The sequence below is a fragment of the Arvicanthis niloticus genome, chromosome 24, assembly GCF_011762505.2.
Source record: "Arvicanthis niloticus isolate mArvNil1 chromosome 24, mArvNil1.pat.X, whole genome shotgun sequence".
Lineage (NCBI taxonomy): Eukaryota > Metazoa > Chordata > Mammalia > Rodentia > Muridae > Arvicanthis > Arvicanthis niloticus.
Genome location: NC_133432.1, coordinates 32,689,973 through 32,709,492, shown reverse-complemented (window position 1 = coordinate 32,709,492; position 19,520 = coordinate 32,689,973). Strand labels below are relative to the sequence as shown.

Genomic DNA, 19,520 nt, shown 5'->3' with positions numbered 1-19,520 from the left:
GGAAATTCATAGTCTGGTTATAAAGAAACTTGCTTAGGAAGCCACAGAGCCGGCCATCATGCCTAGGATGGCTCCATTTTGTAGATTTTGCTGGACAAGGATAAAATAAAATGGTTTTCTATTCTATATCACTTCCCACACTCCCCACTGCCCGCCCCCCCAAAGCCTAACAGGCCCAAAGAGGTCGGGATTTGGGGAGGTAAGATTCTTGAGGTTTCAATTTGTAGTGGAAAGAGGCACCTCATGAGCCAACCAGAGCTGTACAAGTTAGAAACCTAGAGCCAAATAAAATCCTTCATTTGCATATTTAGTGATTCATAAAACTGAGACGCCGACAGGCCGTAATACTCAGAGCTGAAGAAGTATTTTATCAATCGATGTATTTTCCTTTCTTGTATCCCCACCTTAGGCACAGGTGCTCACTCAGATAGGCCGGTGAACATTTCCTTGGAGCTGTTTTAAGAGAATCAATTTATTTTTATTTTTAGATTTTTATTTAGCTCTCTCTCTCTCTCTCTCTCTCTCTCTCTCTCTCTCTCTCTCTCTCTCTGTGTGTATGTGTGTGTGTGTATGTGTTATATGTGAGTGTCCATGAGTGTGCTTTCCCATATGTGTACACATGTGGGGACCAGAGGTAAATGTCAGGTGCACTCCTCTATTGCTTGTCACTCTATCTATCTATCTATCTATCTATCTATCTATCTATCTATCTTCTATCTATCATCTATTTATCATCTATCATCTATCTATCATCTATTTATCATCTATCTATCTATCTATCTATCTATCTATCTATCTATTAAACAAGGTCTCTCACTCAGCCCAGGCCTCACTGTTTTGGTTAGACTGGTTGGACAGGGAGCCCCTGAAGATTTGCCTGTCTCTGACCACCTCCCTCCCAAAATACACTGGGATTGTAGTAAGTGCTAACATGTTCAGCTTTTACATGGGAGCTTGGGATTGAACTCAGGTTCTCATGCTTGCACATCAAACACTTTATCCACTGGGCCATCACCCCAGCCCCTTTTCTTTTATTTCATTTTTCTATTGAATTTCTAGGAGGCTGAACCTAGAGACTTGTAAAAATTGCCCAGGCTGGCCTTGAACTCACTCTGTGATCCAGGCAGGCCCTAAATTTGCAATTCTTACGTTTCAGCCTCTGAGGAGCTGAGATTGCAGGCCTGTGCCACTGGGCTGGGCTGGATAATCAAGTTCTTAAAAATTTTATATTTGGGGAGGGCAAAGTCAGGAAAGCTTAGAGGGCTTCCACCCTACCCAATACAAAACATTTCTGAGTACTGTTTCCAAACAACAAACAGTAACTGGACAACTGGGAGGCTCAATCAAGTCCCCGCAGCTGTATCCTTCCAGAATGGTCTCAGGGATGGAAAAGGGCCCTGTTTTCTGAGCCTAGGACCAGGCATATTTGCATTTGCATGGAGTGGAGATTCTGTCCTCCTTGACTCTAGGGGGCACTGTAAGGCTGAAACTTCTACGTTACAATATGGCAGCCAACTGCTTACGGCCACAGGCAACCTGCAGGATCAGCCTCTTGGATGTATATTGTCCCACGTTTACCACTCCTGAAAAGAGTAAATCTTGGGTCAGCACACGTGTGACACAGTGGCAAGGGGTCTAGTTTGTTTCTGCTTGTCCTCTCACTCCTGTGCCCACCACCATCTATCTCCGGGAATTAAGTGGGCCATTGTCTGGTTTGTTCAAACCAGATAATTAAGAGGGGCAGAACAAACCAGACTATGGCGGGAGCCAGGGCACAGGGCTGCTCTATGAGATGACAGATGGGAACTCAGAGCAGAGTGGGAACATCCCCTTCTGCTTTCTCTTCTCTTTTCATGAGAAGTCGCTATTTCAGAATTACCCTTGGGTGTCACAACAGAGAAACAAACAAATCAGGATATCTTAAGAGAAGAAAAATATTTCTTTTCCTGTCTGCCCTGGCTTCCTTTAAATGAATAAAGTCAGTCCCAGAGCACAGGAACAGAGCACTCTCTGCAAGAACAAGACATTTTCTGATATGACCCAAGGTTATCTATTTAGACCAACCAGTTCTCTACTCAGTCTGCAGTGAAGCAAGGTGGGAGATAGATATAAAATATCAACACGATCTCATTTATATTTTGGTCTGAAATACACACCAGCCATAAATCTAAGAGCGGTGACAGATACAGAATTAAGTGTATAAAAACAGTTAAGAGGTTTCCTAAGACACATACTTAACACACGCCCATAAACGCTGTGGAGAGGGGAGAACATGACTGACAGAAACATAGCCAGGTGCTTCTCATGAGCAGCCTCTTCACATAGACGGGGGCGGGGGGCAGGGGAGTGAAAAATAAAGTTCTATCCAGTGTATGTCATCGCTCAGACACATTAAGAAGCTGGTCGGTGTATGCCTACTTAAAACATGGGAAGCCAGTAATTGTTTAGCAGATCTGGACCTTGCAATGATCTATTCAAACATAGGGATGCCAGGTGCAGTTAGGATCCCAAGAGTCTCGTGCAGTTTTAAAGCCACATGGGTGCTCAGCTTCTCATGTGGTGCAGTGAATAATGGGCATGGAGAATTTATAGGAAGTCCCAAGGCAATTGTGGCAAATTATCATGGCAGCCCCAAACCTCTCTCCATGCCGTCAAGAAGAGGATGTCATCTATTTACTTAGAAACTTGACTTAGTCTCTTAATGCATGGGACTGCCCTTAGATGTCTTACTAGATGGTCTGTAAGAGACAGAGTGCAGGGGACTAGAGCCAGGCCACTGCATCTTTGGTACCCAGCATAGCCACTGTACCCAGATAGCAGCTTCAACAGGAGTAAGAATAAATGCATGAGTGTCCACCGGGAATAAACATTTTCAAAGGGTGACATCAGAAAGGACAGGAATGTCCTCAGGTGACACTGAAAAGGAATATTGAGTGAGACAAAGACAGAAGTCCAAAGAGACATACTGCATGTTTCTTAATGAGGCCAGGCTCCACCATGGCAGTTGAGCTGAGTGATGACGTGTGTGTGTGTGTGTGTGTGTGTGTGTGTGTCAGAGGTCAAGCTTGGCTGTTTCTTAGGAGCTGTGCACCATTCTATTGATAAAGTCTCTCACTGGAGAACTGCTGATTAGACTATGATCTACCTGTTCCCATCTGCCCAGCACTGGATTACAGCAGGGGCTTCCACACCAGTGAGCACTCGCTCCCCATGCCCTTCTTTCTGTGTGTGTGAGTGTGCATGCCCATGACCACACATTTGGAGATATGACATCCAGGGTCTTCCTTTTGGAAGTGCACTTCCTACCTCAGTTACATAAGAGAATAAGAGACTTTATTCTGGTGCCAAATGTGAGCATGGCCTGGGAATACGGATTCAGGTTTCCTCAGATACCATGCTCCACCACAGAAGTGGTTATGTGAGATTTTGTTAGTTACAGACTCAAGAAAGTCATAAATCAAGCATTTACCAAGTACAGTGCAAGGGGCCACAGTTAGGTAGCTAGAGCAAAGCTGGAGAAGCTCTGCATTCTTAGCCTTTAGGTCTGTGAAAGCTAACGCTTTGCTAAGAATATACTGTAGCATTTTGTAGTCATGAGGATGTTAGGTCAGGCACAGGTGCGGGCAGTGAATGGCTTTCCTGGGAACTAAAAATAGTCCAAGACAATGGCTCCGGATTGCAACATTCTAACTTTCCATAATCTCAAAGGTCAGACATTTGGCCTGGTTCCCAGATGCAGTTTCAGTCTCTCATTCATTCATTCATTTATTCATTCATTCATTTATTCATTCATTCTCTTTCTTTCTCCCTCTCTCTCCCGTTTCTCATTCCTCCCCAGGACCCCTCTTTGGAACTTTACTTCATCCTCCACCACTCTCCAAGGTTCTACCTTGAGATGAGAAGCTCACCACTTTCAGCCAGAATGGCTGACCAGAAAACTCTAGACCCACCTGTCTCCATTTCTATGGTTATATATTGCTTTACATCAGTGCTTGGGATTTGAACTCATGTCTTGATACTTGCAAGGCAAGCACGTTGCTGTCCAAGCCATCTCCCCAGCTCACCTCCTGCCTTCCTCTACTGTGGAGGCAAAGATATAGGGCAGTGTGTGTCATCCTAGCTGCCACCTGAGTACCCAGAAAGGTGTACTCAGTTTTAGAGACTGTCATTTCCATCGTAACTTAGCCGCTGCTGATTGTTGTGGCACTGGCATTTTCGAAGGTGATACAACCTGTATCTACAGCTAGGGAAAAATGAAAGCTACAGAAAGTCTGCCCCTCAGCGTCCTGTTCCTCCGCCTCAAGCATGGTTTGCTCCACTTCAGCAGTTTCTTATTTTTAACTGAAAAAAGTTTCAACATCTTAATCAAATAATATTTGCAGATGTGGGTAAAATGTGCATTTATTAATGAAATTAACTTGCGAAAGGGTTTTAATTAAGTTGTAGGATTGAGGCATTTAAACTAAATAATATTATTAGCTCACCAAGGGGAATTTAATGCTAAAAAAAACATAAAAAAAAAAAAAAACAAAGCAAAATTTTGTTCAATTACCCAGAGACTTTAAGACCAAAAAATCCACTTGTACTTTAATCAACTAGCCTGGCACCCCAATAGTTCTGGATACAGCAGATAATGACTATAATTTACATTGCCTGAGAATTCTATTAATTCTTCTATACCTTTTTGAGGTTCTATCATTAATTGTTAGGAATGCTGCCTAATCAAGACAGAGCCAGTCACCCAAACAATTAACCTGTTTCCGAAGGTGCAAATAGAGAGATAATTTATCAATTTCCAAATGTTTCTCCCCTCTGCTGCAACACCAGCCCTGCTTTTCTCCCTAAATACTCCTTGGCTCAGAACCCATGGCAGCCGCCTTCAGCAATCAAGAAAAAACAAAGAATGTGTTCATTTATAAAGGTCAGGCCCATAGCTCCGCACCAAGGAACAATCATTTGTTAACTTAGGCAGGAGCCTCAGTCACGGCCGCAATTTCCACTATCTAAAGACATAAAATGAGCTAGATTCCTGCAGAGAAATGGCCTTCAAAACCCAATTTATTTGTGAAATTAGAGGGTGTTGTTTTTCACTGCGGAGTTGTTCTCTGAAGTGACCTAGGTGTGTCTAGACACAGAAAGCAGACACACAGTAAGATTCTGCCATGCAGTGCATGCCAGGTGGGTTTGGTCTTTGGCCATTGCAAACTGCACACTCTTTTAAAGGATAGTGCCCCCTTGTCACAAGGCCTGGAGAGAGCACAGGCTTTGAGTCCTAGGGCTCCTGGCTTTGCTTGTCACCAGCTCTGACCTAGACATCTTCTGTTTGACCCCAGCTTCCTTGTATCTCCTTCCCATCTTGCTGTAGAAGCACTGGGATTTCAGGTACATTCCAGTGCATCTAACTTTATGTGGATTCTGAGGATCTAACCTCAGAGCCCCAGGCCCGTGTGGCCAGTTCTCTACCCCCACAAGCATCTCCCTGGTCTGATACCATCCATGTTTGAGTAAGTGACGTCACTTCTCTTTCTTTAGTAATATCTCACAGGCGATTTCTGAGCTACCCAAATGCCAACTGTGAGCATGAGCTGCAGCAAAGAGAGCTGGTTGTGGTTTGCATTAAAAGCACAATGTTCCCAAGCCTCGTCCCTTACTCTCAATGTTCTCAGGAAACTCTGCTTTAGATGTTACAACTTTTGTCTAAAAACTAAAATAAATGATGCCCTCAAAAACCCTGGAGGAAACGAAGGAGAGACCATAGAGACTTATTTAATAGCTGATGGGCAAACACGGTGTGAGGGAGACGCCTGCTATATACCAATCACCATGCGAGGCACCTACACTTTCAGCCGTGGGTTCAGTGTTTACACACAATCCTCATGGATGGTACTATGCTTGCTCAGAGTCCTGATGAGGTAGAAGTGCCATGTTCCCAGTGGCTCAGCATGGAGCCTGCACTCTCTTCTCTGTGGTAATGCTGTCTCTAGAGAGGTCTGGGATACTGATGAGTGGTTAGAAAGAAGCCTATCTCCTCTGTACAGGGATGAAACTCATTGCAGCCTTGTTCCACGTCTGCCTCTGTCCTGTAAGGAGCTTGCTCCACAAGTGTGAGGCCCTCAGCTGAGACTCTCAGAACCCACAGATGCTGGAGCATTTCTCTGTGTCCCCAGTGCTCCTAAGGGAAGATGGGGGTGGGGGTAGGGGGTAAGCGGGAAGATAGTAAGCATGCAAGACAGCCAGCCTGGAGAGCATGTGTGTGTGTATGTATATTACACATATAGATGTATACATACACATACATGTATATGTAAGTATATATGTATATATCACTAACAACAAAAAGACCCTGTGTTAAGAAATATGAAAGCAAGGACTAACACTGGAGAGTGTCTTCTGACTGCCACATGTTCACTGAGGTAAGCATGTACCTGAAAATTCATTTGTACACACACACACACACACACACACACACGAGAGACAGAGGGAGAGAGAGAGAGAGAGAGAGAGAGAGAGAGAGAGAGAGAGAGAGAGAGAGAGAGAGAGAAATTTTTAAGTCTCCTTGGTGCAATCTAAAGCATTGGAATCCTTTTGGGTTTGAGTTTGGATTTTAGTTCCTCAAAACCAGGTCTCCATATGTAATATAGGTTGACCTTAAATTTACTATGCAACCCAAACTGGCTTCAAATTCACTATGTAACCAGCTTGGCTTTAATCTCAAGGTCTCCTGCCTTAGTCTCCCTGATGCTAAGAGTTGGAGGATGATACTGAGTCTCACTCAAACGAAGGTCAAGACCCTTCTTCACGGTATTTTCCACTGGACAAAACTGAGCATGGCTGGCCTTAGCGACTTCAGTTTAAATAAATGCATGAGACACATTTCCATGGCAAGAGGAGAGCTGCAGACCCTACCTGTACCAGGAAGCTTAGTGATCTTTCCTCTGAGCCAGCTTTGGGTTTTACAGTAGGAGAGACTGCCATACAGAGGCCCTCATAGTCCTGGGTCACATGTCAGGGGATGAAGTAGGGTAGGGAGGGATGTGACACATCTCTGAAGTACACAGCACCCATGCATATGTGCATATATACACATATGCACACACATACACAAAATCATATATACATATGCACACACATACCCATGCATATACACACATACACACACATGTAGACAACACCCAGACACCCACACATACACACACTTACTTATATACACACATACCCATACACACAGACAAGGATATGCTCCATCTGTGACGTCAGCTCTACACACTCAGTCCTCACCCTGTGCATCTGGGTGGAGCAGGTTTCTGTGGTGGGCAGAGACTAACAGTAAACATCTCTCTCCACGATGATAGAAGAACATGGTCACTGTTACAACAGCCTCAGTCACAGTGTCCTGTGCATCGCTGACTGAGGTACTGATGAGGAACCTAGGGTGCTTCTGCGTTTGGGCAGTCTAAAGAGTGTTTCCCTCCAGCATCTCCTGCCTGGTTTCCCTTATGTTTATTGATTTTAGTCATTATTTCATTTTGCATTATTTAATGTATGCACCTCTTTTGAGACAAGATCTTGCTACATAGCCCTTGCTGGACTTGAACTTGACAGCAAGCCTCCTGCCTCTGCCTTAGCTTCCTTAGTGTCATGATTAAAGCTGTGTGCCACCAAACCCAGATCTCCTTACTTTGTGTGTGTGTGTGTGTGGTGTGTGTATACGTGCGCGTGCTCCCGCATTCCCACCTGTGGAGGCCAGAGACTGCCTCTGTCTTCCTTTTACTTTGGAGACAAGCTTACTTGAAGGCCTGGAACTTACAACTAAGCTAGACAAACTGGCCAGAGAGTTGCTGGACCTACCCATCCCCATCTCCTTGGTATAGTTACATTGGTAGAGAATAGGAAGCTCTTGAGCCATTTAAGACTTGGGGGACATGGGCTGCTCCCCTGGTCTCGGTGTTCAGGGCCCCAGGAGCACGCTCCACCTATGAGAAAGCCTGTTCCGTGCCCTCTGCCCCCTGCTTTCTGCTTCTTGAGAAGCTGCTGGCTTAACTTGATTCTCTCCTTAGAACCAGCAGATGGATGCTAAGCCACCACCAGCCCAGGAAAAACCCCGCAGCTAGCTGATGCTGTCTCTCATCAAGAGTCAGCTTAGGAGGCTGGATCTAGCAGGTTGTGGCACTCCAGAGATACCAGCTGATGTCCTTGTATTACCAGCCAGGGAAAATTACAGTGACCATAATGAAGAGTGAGAATCCTAGACTTCAAGTGCCGGAGAAGTGGGTTATTTACCATGTGGGCTGGCCCCGCGCCTCTGTCACGTATTCGGGAGCTAGGAAAACAAACATTTTAAGTGGGGAGAATTACGGTAGACAGGAGGAGGGTAATGGGTGAAGAAATCCATTATTATCTTTACTGCCACTTCGTAAACTTGAAAATTAACATGCCAAAACTCTGAGAGATGGCTGCTGGAAAAGCACAGAGTAATCAGCACGGCGCAGGCGCAGTGAGCCGGAGAACGAGGGCAGCGTCTCCTCGGTCTCCTTGCAGGAAGCACCTTACACACTGAGCTGTCTCTCCTGAACCCTTGGTTTTTGCTTTAATTACCTCATTTTGGAGGTTCCCAAAGGAGTGCAGCCACAGAACAGTTCCTGTGCTAGCAGCTGCTATTGTTGTGCGTGGCCAGGTTCCAGTCTCTCTCTCCCTCAGGGACAAATTCCAATGGAAAGGAGCTGGAGGAAGGACTGCAGGCCCCAGCCCCTTGCCCTATTTCATCTGACCGTGAGCTTACTCACACACAGCCAGAGTTACCCCCAGGGACCCACTCCATCATGGCCATCTGCTTATCTCAATGTCCTTGGCCACACTGTTTTGAAGGACAGACACTCTAGCCATTCACATGCCCAGTACCATCCTGCCCAACACAAGCGATGGAAATCTGTTCTGTGACACCATCCCAATGGCCATCCCAGAAATCCAGGGTCTGAGCTCTGTCTCCCACTTCTCCTTACACTTAGCTGATTACCAAGGGCCTCCCTGGATTAAAAAGAACATGGGGTCTGGTTTATTTCTTACTCCAATATTATTCACCATCGTAGTCCTCATCCACAGGCTGTGCATCTGCCCTGCACATGTACCTCTCTGGGGCTGCTCCGGGGAGTTCAAACCGAGAGCAGAGGAGATAGCCACGTAGGGAAAGTGTGTGTCCAGCAAGCATGAGAACAGGAGTTCAGATCTTCAGTACCCAAGGTTATATCAGTACTATATAATCTCAGTGCTGAGAAAGGGCTGGGTACAGCCAGGAGGATCCTGGGGCTTTCTGGTCAGCCTGCCTGTGAGACCCTATCTCCAGAATACACAAAGGAGAGAAATCAAGGAAAACTACCAATGTCCACTTCTGGCTTCTACATGTACAGGGACATAATACACACACGCACATGCACACGCGTACATACACATGCACACACATGTACACACACATGTACATACATACACACACATGTACACACACATGTACACACATGCACACACACATGTACATACACACACACACACCTACACACACATCACACACATACATGTACACACACGCACACATATACAAACACATGTATATACACACATACACACATACACTCTCTCTCAAACATATGCCCTTGCACACACGCACATGTACTCACACATGAATGCACACACATGCACTCGCACACACTCTCTCTGGCATACACCCTTGTACATATGCACATGTACTCACATATGAATGCACACACATGCACATGCATACACACACGCACACTCTCTCGTGCATACACCTTTGCACACATGTACTCACACATGAATGCACACACATTCTCTCTCACGAACACACTTGCACACATGCACATGTACTCATACATGAATGCACACACACTCTCACATGCACAAGTCCATATAGGTACACATCAATGTTTGCTTCTACGAGTTTCAGCCTCATCCATTTTGCACTTTTTCCTAAATCTCAATAGAAACATCCAAAACATAGAAAAATAGAGAAATAATTTGTATCAACTTAAAGTCAAGATTCCTACCATCATAGGAGACTCAAGCAGAACAGGTAAGCAACCTTGCCTAAAGGAAAGAAATCCCAACTGCCAAAGAACCCTCCTTGGGGAATCAGAAAATCAGCCAAGGTCAAGCCCCATAGCCCCAAGGGCAGGAATTAGGAGAAGAGGCCATCTGTACTACTGGACAGGATATGGGTGAACCCTGGACCATCTATGGAAGTGACAGAGGCAGCACAGAGGACCAAACAAGGTCTTGTCTAGAAGCTGGGAAGGCTGGTGAGGAACAGGTCACCCTGTCCAGTGTTTCTGCTCTGAGGACATCTACTTCTGAGGCCGCTCAGGACACCCCCATGCAGTGAATGCTGGCAGAGCTCTGGCAGCTTCTAGATTGTTAAAAACAGAAGTGCAAAAGATTTCTTTATCCCTCTAATAGAACTACTTGCTGTTTCCACAGTTGCCATGTCCCTGTGTGACAGCTGGTCTTGGTTGCTAAGTGGACTGCATTGGGAGATGTCTGGGACTGATGAAGTACACCTCTGTGGGTTTATGGGGTGTTTACAGAGAGAACTGACACATGAGGCAATGACTAGAGGCAAGGACCCTTCTTCCGTGTGGATGGCACCCTCTAGAAGGCCAACCGCCCAGACAGAAGGTAGTTGGAAGAGGCGACGTGCTTGTGTGAAAACCCCTTTTGCTTTCTAAGCAAGCACATCTAGGGCTCCAGCCTCCACTGGTTGGATTCTGACTTCAGCTTCTTTGGGCTTTCTATGTAAATACAATGCCAGGGACCCTTCTGGAAGTTTCTAGGCCTTCAGTGTCCGACTAGGACTGCCAATGCACCTGGCTCTTAGACTGAACGGCTGCCAGGTTCTCAGCTTCTCTGGTGTGCAGAGGAGCAGCATTAAACTACACAGCCTCTGTTGTATAAGCCAACCCAACACATCCCCCTTTACTATACATAACTAGGCTTGCTGCAACAATGTAGCAATATAGAAGTGAGGTAGCTGAGGCTTGTGTGGCAGTGCACACTTCTAATTCCAACACCTGAGGCCTGAGGCAAGACAGTCTAGAATTTGAGCCATACCTGGAACACACACACACACACATATACATATATATATATCAAGACTCTGGATGATGATGGTGATTGATTAATTCGTTAAATACAAGTAAAATACTGATAAGGAGGTTCATAACTAAATAAAAGTCCAAGATCAGATTAAAGAGAAATATTTCCTATTATAACTAGAATACATCAAGGAGCTTCTAAAGCAAATTGATTCAGGTGAATCAGAAAACATGAACAGAACAGGACATTGGAGAGGAGTTAATAAAACTCTGTGTGCGGAGTAATCTGACATCAGGAGAGGCAATTTTCAGATGGAAATACAATTGCCAAAATTAACAATGCAACAGAAGCCCCAAAGAACAGAGTAGAGTTTAATCAAATAAGTAGATTTGGCTGGGAAGTTGCTGGAGAGTTTTCCTTAGAACTGAGAGAAAATAGATAAAGTGAGGCCTGGGGAGGAAAGGGAAAGCAAAGCAGAAGCTGGATCCAAGAGATGCAATGTGAGGCAGGAACCATTCTAGAAAAGGAAACCAAGGAAAACAATCTAAGGAAATGAACTGTGTAGACCTTCCCCTCAAGCTCATAAGGAAGATGGGTGTGATGGTTGGTTTTCCTGCTGCTGTGAGGAAAGAAGGGTTAGTTGTGGCTCACAGTCTGAGGGCGCACAGTTCATCATGGTGGGAAGGCATGGTGGCAGGAGCATAAGACAGCTGCTCACATTGTATCCACAGTCAGGACTGTGAAGCAGCTGGTCATAGCACATCAACAGTCAGGAAGCAGAGAGACAGATTCTGTCCAGGACTCCAGCCTAGGGAATGGTGTCACCCACAGTGAAGTGCCACAACTGTCTTTCTATTTCATCCAATGTAGAAACTCCCTTACAAGCATGCTGGCAAATTAGTCTCCTGGGTGACTCTAGATCCTATCAAGTTGATCATGAATATTCAATATTAACTAACACAACTACCTTCAAAAAAAAGTTTGCTGCAGGATGCTATTATACATACCATAATTTGAGTAATCAGTTAAGATGAGGCAGGAGGATTTGGAGTTCAAAGCCAGGTTGAATTATGTAGCAAGACCTTGTCTGAAATCAAAAGTAAAACAACATAACAACAACTTACTGAACACCAAGAAAGGGAAAGCAAATATACAAACTCAAGCAAAAAATGTCCATGCTTCACAGACAAATATAACTTAGAAGATTCTAAAAAGGTAAAATGAAGACCAGTTCAAAGAAAGTAAATTAAAATTGGAATCCTCTATGTTAAGCAGTAGAATGGGGGGCTGGAGAGCTGGTTCAGTGGGTAAAGTCTTGTCTTGGAAGCATGAGGACTAGAGGTCCATCCTCAGCACCCACAGAAAAGCCTCCACAGGGGTCAAGGGGCATGCCTGAATCCTGGTGTCTACCTCCCATAGAGATGAGCAGATCTTTGTGGCTTGCTGAGCAGCCAGGCATAGAAAAAAATGGTGAACTCTGGGGCTAGTGAGAGACCCTGATGAGAGTGATAGAGGAAAACATCACTGGCTACAGATGTGAATGCAATAGGTTGGGTGAGACAGAAAGGGAGCAGAGAGGCAGAGAGAAGTCAAGGGGCTCAAAGGGGCTCCTTGGCTACAAAAGAATGTGCTTTGCATTTGGAGAGTTCCCTCCCTCTCTTCCCTCTTCCTTCTCCTCAGTCTCCTTCTCCTTTCCCTTCCTTCCCTTCTCGTCCTGTCCCTTTTCTCTCCCCTCCCCTCTCTTCTTCCCTTCCCTTCCCCCCTCTTTCCTTACCTAACACTGACCTTGGCCTTCTCAGCCCTCTGGCCTCAGTCTCCTCAGGTCTGGAATGACAGGCATGTCACTATACCAGACTCCAGGGAGTTACTATTTCTATTTTCTTCAAGATCCCAAGGCCCTCCTGTTTCTGGTCTACACTGATTCCCTACACTCCCTTTGCTTATATAAGTCTCCTTCCTCTCATTTTATAAGGAAACTACCAAGGTTGTAGAAGCGTCTGTGACTTTACTCAGAACTTTACCAGAACACCCTTTAGCATAATGGATCCTCTTCTGAGAACTGTTAAAATTATGACTGTCTTATATAATGTATAAGATGCAATTTTCACATATGCTATATAGAATATCATATATATGTACACACATACAAGTATATGCTCACACACATGTAGATGAAGCTCTGAGGACATTTGCTGTTTTTTGTATAATGTTGAAAATAGGAATAATTGAAATGTCCAATAATTGGAAATCTGGCCATGAATGGTTCCAAATTCACTTTGCGAAGAAATGGGGAAGCTATTTAAGTAGATACTGCTGCAGTTGGGGTATGGTTTGTACATATCTTATAAAGGTTTGTGAACAAGACCTTGGTCTGCAGGGTGGTAAAATTGAGATGATGCTTTTAAGATGTGGAGCCTAGACAAAGTCACTGCAGGCCTCTCCCATGGCTCAGCTTCCTGTGTGGTCACATGGCTCCTCTCTCACTCACCCTGACACCATCTACCACTGCCATGAGCTGACACAGCTCAAGGACCTTTTGTTCTCCACAACTGTGAGCTAATTAAACCTCATATTTTTGCAAGTTCCCAGCTGTTGCGGCCCGAGCTGCACCACATTTGGGGGCCAAAGTGTTGAGAACCACTCTGCCCCACATTGGGCACCAAAAATTTTGTGGCCCGCGCTGCTCTGCGTTTGGGGGCCAAAATGTCTCAGACCGCTCTATCAGTGTTTGAACCCACACTGCCAAAAGCCTTGTGGGCTAAACTGTTAGAGCCTGTACTGCCCCAAGTTGTTCCAGTCTGCAGGTTGGGGTTCAGTAAGAGAGAGAGAGTGAGGACTGACTCGAAGAATGGAGACCAGACAGAGTGTGATTCAATCCCGTTTATTCTTCAGTCTCTCTTCCTAGTCTAAGTCCCAAGTCTTGCATTCTCAGTCCCTAGTTCCTAGTCCCTAGTGCCTCCAAGTTCCAAGTTACTTCATCCAAGTGCTAAGTGCCTAATGTCTAATAACTAACTCCAAGTTGTTTTGAACTCTTCTGTCTGCCTCTCGCCTTTTATATGTCTCACTTCTAAGCCACGCCCTTAAGTCACACACCTTTAAGTCACACCCAAGGGAAAATCCTGAGTATCTAAAACAAGATGTTATCAGAGTGTGCTCAGCTGTTGTAGGCTACTGTAAACAAGCCTCTTGTCAGGGTATATGGCTCAAGATGGCTGCAAGGATGATAGCTGCCTTCTGTCGCTCCCTACACCCAGCCTTGGATATTCATTACAGTAACAATAAACAGGCTAAGATAGAGATTTTTTTCAACACAGTTGATATGATAAAAACAAGAAAATATCTGAAAAATTACAAAGCAGTTTGTGTAATATGGTCTGATTTTCCTTTAAAAGGTTTAATTTTACTTGTATAAACCATGTATAAAAGTGTCAGCCACCATGTGTCTCTGTTGCAGAAGGATGCTATGGACAACATACCTATTTTCCGATCACTCTTCAATGCACATTTAATTCATTTGTAATAAGAACAGAAATGAACTCTGGAGTCTGGAGAGACAGTTCAGTCAATAAAGTATTTGCTGCACTGGCACAGCACCCTGAGTCTATCCTCAGAACCTAAGTATAAGAAGCTTGCGTGATGGTATATGTCTGTGACCCCAGCACTAGGGAGGTGCAGACAGGTAACCCAGGAGCTTGCTGGCTAGACAGCCTCACCTATGAGCTCTGGGCCAGTGAGAAACAATGTCTTTTTAAAAAAGAAAAAGGTGGATGGTACCTGAGAGATGACACCCAAAGTTGTTCTCTGGCCTCTCTATACATTTGCACACTTATGTGCACATGGCATCTCACACTTATTCACATGTGTACACAGAAACAAGTGCATATGCATATGTATATACAAGAGCAAATGAAGTCTTCTCACACTTCTCTGTGTTGTTTACATCTTACCTGTTTGTCTGTTGGTGCTCATTGGAGGGCAGCCGTGACATTCATTTATTTTTATGTGCACGGTACCTCACAGTAGTACTGAGAGAGTCCTCAAGTTATGTATTATCAAAAGCCTCTTAGCACTCAAATTCAAGTGGTCTGTCTCTTCATGAAATGACTGTGGACTGGCTGCTCTGTCCTTGACACATCCTGCTTGGCACTTGTCCTCTATTGCTTTCCCGTATTTATTTATCCTGGTCTGCACCTACCCATGGTGTGCCCTTCACACACTCCCTCAGGGGATAGCTCTCTTGAGCCATCTCACCTCTGGCTACTGAGAACCATTGTGAGGTGCCAACTCCGAGGCTCCATCCTCAGCCCTAGCTGGCCATCTACTTGACACCTGCCTTCTGTGACTTTTCCACTTAGGCACTTAAAATGCAAAGTGCAGAGGCTGGGGAGATGGCTCTGTCAGTAAAGTGCTTGCCTGGCAATCATGAGGATGAGAATTCCTCCATCCCCAGGAACCACATGAAAAGCCTAAGCACAGTGACACATGGTTGAAACCTCAGTGCTGTGAAGGCACAGACAAGAGAAGCCCTGGTCTGTCTTGGTGGTCCTTCTCTTGTAGGATGGTGATGTTCTGAGGTTAAGGATATATCTGAGACATGAAGTAAATATACAGCCCAGCATCTGACACAGTCTCTAACATGAGGCAGGTCTTTGTGGAACCCCTAACAAGACTATAAGTCCCTTAGATACAATGGCTATGAAGGAACCCCATGGGAACATGGCATCGATCCATTAATCAGTATCTTTGAGACTGCTCACCACTCTGAGCCCATCACAAAGGAGCTCCAAGGGCATAAAACACACGATAGTGATATTTTGGTCAACACTTGGTGTGATTGTTAATGCTGACAGCCAAGTTAACAGAATCTGGAATCAGTAGGGGACAAGGTCCTGGGCATACCTGTGAGGGAGATTCTAGATTAGGTTAGCTAAGGTGGGAAAATCCAATCTGAACATGGGTGGCACAATTCCATGGGATGTGGCACTCTATGGAATAAAAAGGAGAAAATGAATATCTGTTTGCTGACAGTGGATGTGATGTGACCAGCTGCTGCACACTTCTGCTGTGGTACCATCCTTGACACAACAGATTGCACACTCAAACTGGGAGCCAGAACAACCCTCTGCCATAAAATTGCTTCTTATTGGGTGTTTTGTCACAGCAACAAGAAACATATGGATCCATGTGGATATCAGCAACATTTTAGCCTAAGCCTTTCTCAGAAAGAACAAGAAAGCAACTCCACTGGGCTCCCTTCCCCTGTCTGCCAACTGTTAGATTTGGTGGGAGGGAGACAGCTGTCTCTGGTGCTTGTTCTATGACACTAGGTCCCATAACATCAACAAAGGTGAGAATTTGATCTGTGTTTGTGCCCATATGAGTGAATGTGCACATGCATGGGACTGTGAAGGCCAGAGCTCAATGGCGGGTATCTTCCTCTAACCTCTGTTTGGGTGTTTGAGACATAGTCTCTTGTTGAAACTGACCTCATCAATATAGCTAGGCTGGCTGACAAATGAGCTCTGAAAATCCACCTGCCTCTGCCTTCCCAGTGCTGGGGTTATGGACATGTGCTCCCACCTGGCCTTTCCATGGGTGCTGGGGAACTGAACTCGGGGCCTTACATGTGGTCACAGGAAGCACTCTGCCAGCAGAGCCATCTCCTCAGCCCCTGAGAATATGACTTTGAGAGTGCTTCACTTGAGGAGCTGTGGCCACATGAACTACAAAGCTGGCCACTCACCCCAGGCCTCCTGCTTGCAGAGGACACAGCTGCTCATTGTTCCCTGACAGACATTCCTTACAGCGCACACAGAGGCCTGGCTCTTCCTGTAAGCAAAGAACTAGTCATTTTGCTGGTGGTGTGGTGTGGGAATAAGGTGAAAGGAAGCAGAGGGAGATGAAGCACGCCAATGAATTATGTGAGATAGGATATAGTTAATAATAGTAATTATATTAGTGATAGCATGCATTATTCATACTTAGTTAATAGTCATTATATTAGCAATGATAGGGTGGTTGCAAGTTAATGGGCTAATGATGATTGCATTGAGTGTTGAAATAATAACAGAGAGAAGAGCAAGTCTGTGCTAACAGATCTGTCTACAAAGTGGGGAACATAGCCCCGCCCTGTGAATGCGATGGATGTGTGCACAGAGGCGGGGTGTGAGAAACTATGAGTGCAGAACTATAGGAAGAGAAACCAGCCAATGAAAAGGGGAGGCTGTCTCTGAGCGTGGCTTTGCACATGGCAGAATACTAGCACTTGGGAGGTGGAAGCAAGAGGAGCAGGAGCTCAAGGTCCTCTCTAATGTAGTAGGTTCAAGGTCAGCCTGGGCTACATCAGATTCTTGTCTGACAAAAGAAAGGAAGGCTTCCAAGAGAGCCCAGAGTCACGTCCTCAGGCTGGAGTGAGTGATTGTGGGTGTCCACTGGGGAGATGAGGTGGAGGACACATGGCTCTGTCAAGTCTGGGTCAGGAAGGCAGAGGGAAAGCTTCTATGTCCTCTCTGCCTAGACAGGGTTTCTACTAATTAGGAGTTCCACACAGGCCCCATATTGAGTTTCTGGGGCAGAAATGGAAAACTGGAGTTCTAAAAGAAGCTGTCCCTGTTCTGAGTGTTTACAGAGTCTTCTCTTCTTCCCTATAGGGTGTTCCCAGCGGCATGTGAACAGGCATCTTCTGTGTGTCCATACAGGCAGAGCTCTGTATGTTTATAAGCAGCAAAGGGGTATGTGTGTGTGTGATGTGTTCATGTGGGCTGTGTGCATTAGCATGTGGGTACTTGCTCATGTGTATGCACATGTAGTTGTGAAGGACAGAGGTCACTCATGGGTGTCTTCCTCGACCGTTATCTGCTTTATGTTTTGGGACAGGGTCTCTGTGGTGATTTGAATGGGAATGACCCTCATAGGCTCATATACTTGAATGCTTGATTCCCAGTTGCTGGGACTGTATAAGAATTAAGAGGCATGACATTGTTAAAGGAAGTATGTCACTGGGGGCAGGCTTTGTGGTTTGAAAAGCCCACACCAGTTAGCTCTTGGCTACTCCTCCAGTGCCATATCTGCCTGCTGGCTACCATGAACCTCACAATGAAGGTCATGGACTCATCTTCTGAAACTGTAAGCAAGCCCCCAATTAAATGCTTCCCTTTGTCATGCTTCCTTGGTCATGGTGGCTCTTCACAGTTACAGATCAATAGCTAAGACATCCTCTTATCTGGGGTGATCTGATTGGCTAGGCTGGCTGGCCAACAAGCTTCAGGGACTTTCTGTCTTCGCACAAAGGGTCCAGGTGTATACTGTCACACCTGATTTTTAAGTGGATGCTAGGGATCTGAACTCAGGTCCTCATGCAATAGGCAAGTTATCAACTGAGTCATCTCTCCAGTCCCCAGCAGGAATTTCAGAGATGTCTGCAAGAAAGCAAAATCTTGCCTAGGATGGCCTACTTCATCATTAAGAGCTTGTAAAGAGAAGGAATGACTTGGGGTTTTGAGTTGACAACTGGACACATAAAAGTTGTTCTCATGAAGGAGTATGGTGTATCTGGCTTTGATCAAATGTAAGCCATGGCTTCCTGATACACCCCACTTCAACTTCCTTATTCTGAGCTCTACCCATGCTCTGGTCATTTGAACTGTTGACTCTGCTATGCCTCTGTCCTAAGCATGGGAACATACTGTCCTCGGAGTTCCCAGGATGCTCCTGGTCTCAGCCATGGGAATTCTGTCTTAGGCATCTTCCTGTTCTGACCATAAAGCTACTTTCTATTTGTGCTAGGAGACAAAATCAAGGGACGTGGGAGTGTCATCATCATGCAACATATGGCAGCCGGAAGTCAGGGAACTAAGACCTGTTAGCTGGATGCACGCCGACTTGGAAACAGAGCCACTTGCCTACAAGGCAATGGTAAAAATCTGAGACTCGGCTGCACATAATACATTTCTACTTATTGCCAGGTCAGATTCAGAAGAAATGTGAAAACGTGTGTTCATGAAATAAACAGGATCTCCATATTTTTATAATATCCCAGGATCTATGCAATGAAAACAATCGATTATGTTTTGATTAGTTTGGTAAGGGTAGGGCCTCAGGGCCTGGGAGAGTCATCTAAGTAGTGAATGTTGTCGGGGTGCCTGAGCACAAGGAGTCAACGATGAGTTGTTTTACACAGTCAATCTGCAGCTACATCTAATTCAGGAACTGATTGTAGAAGTTAAATAATCTGTTCTTCAATCTGTCTGTCCACAGATTTCTCCATCCATCCATCCATCCATCCATCATCCATCCATCCATCTTTCCATCCATCTCTCCATCTATCCATCCATCCATCCATCCTTCCATACATCCATGTATCTATCTATCTATATATATGTATGTATTTATTATATGTATGTTTATCATGTATATATCTA

General features: G+C 45.1%; 1 protein-coding gene across 1 annotated transcript in view; it reads right to left on the bottom strand.

The window, feature by feature from the left end:
• Sdk1 (sidekick cell adhesion molecule 1) overlaps nucleotides 1–19,520 on the bottom strand; it is a 964,506-nt gene that overhangs the window by 292,587 nt on the left and 652,399 nt on the right. The gene's annotated exons all lie outside the window — the stretch shown is intronic.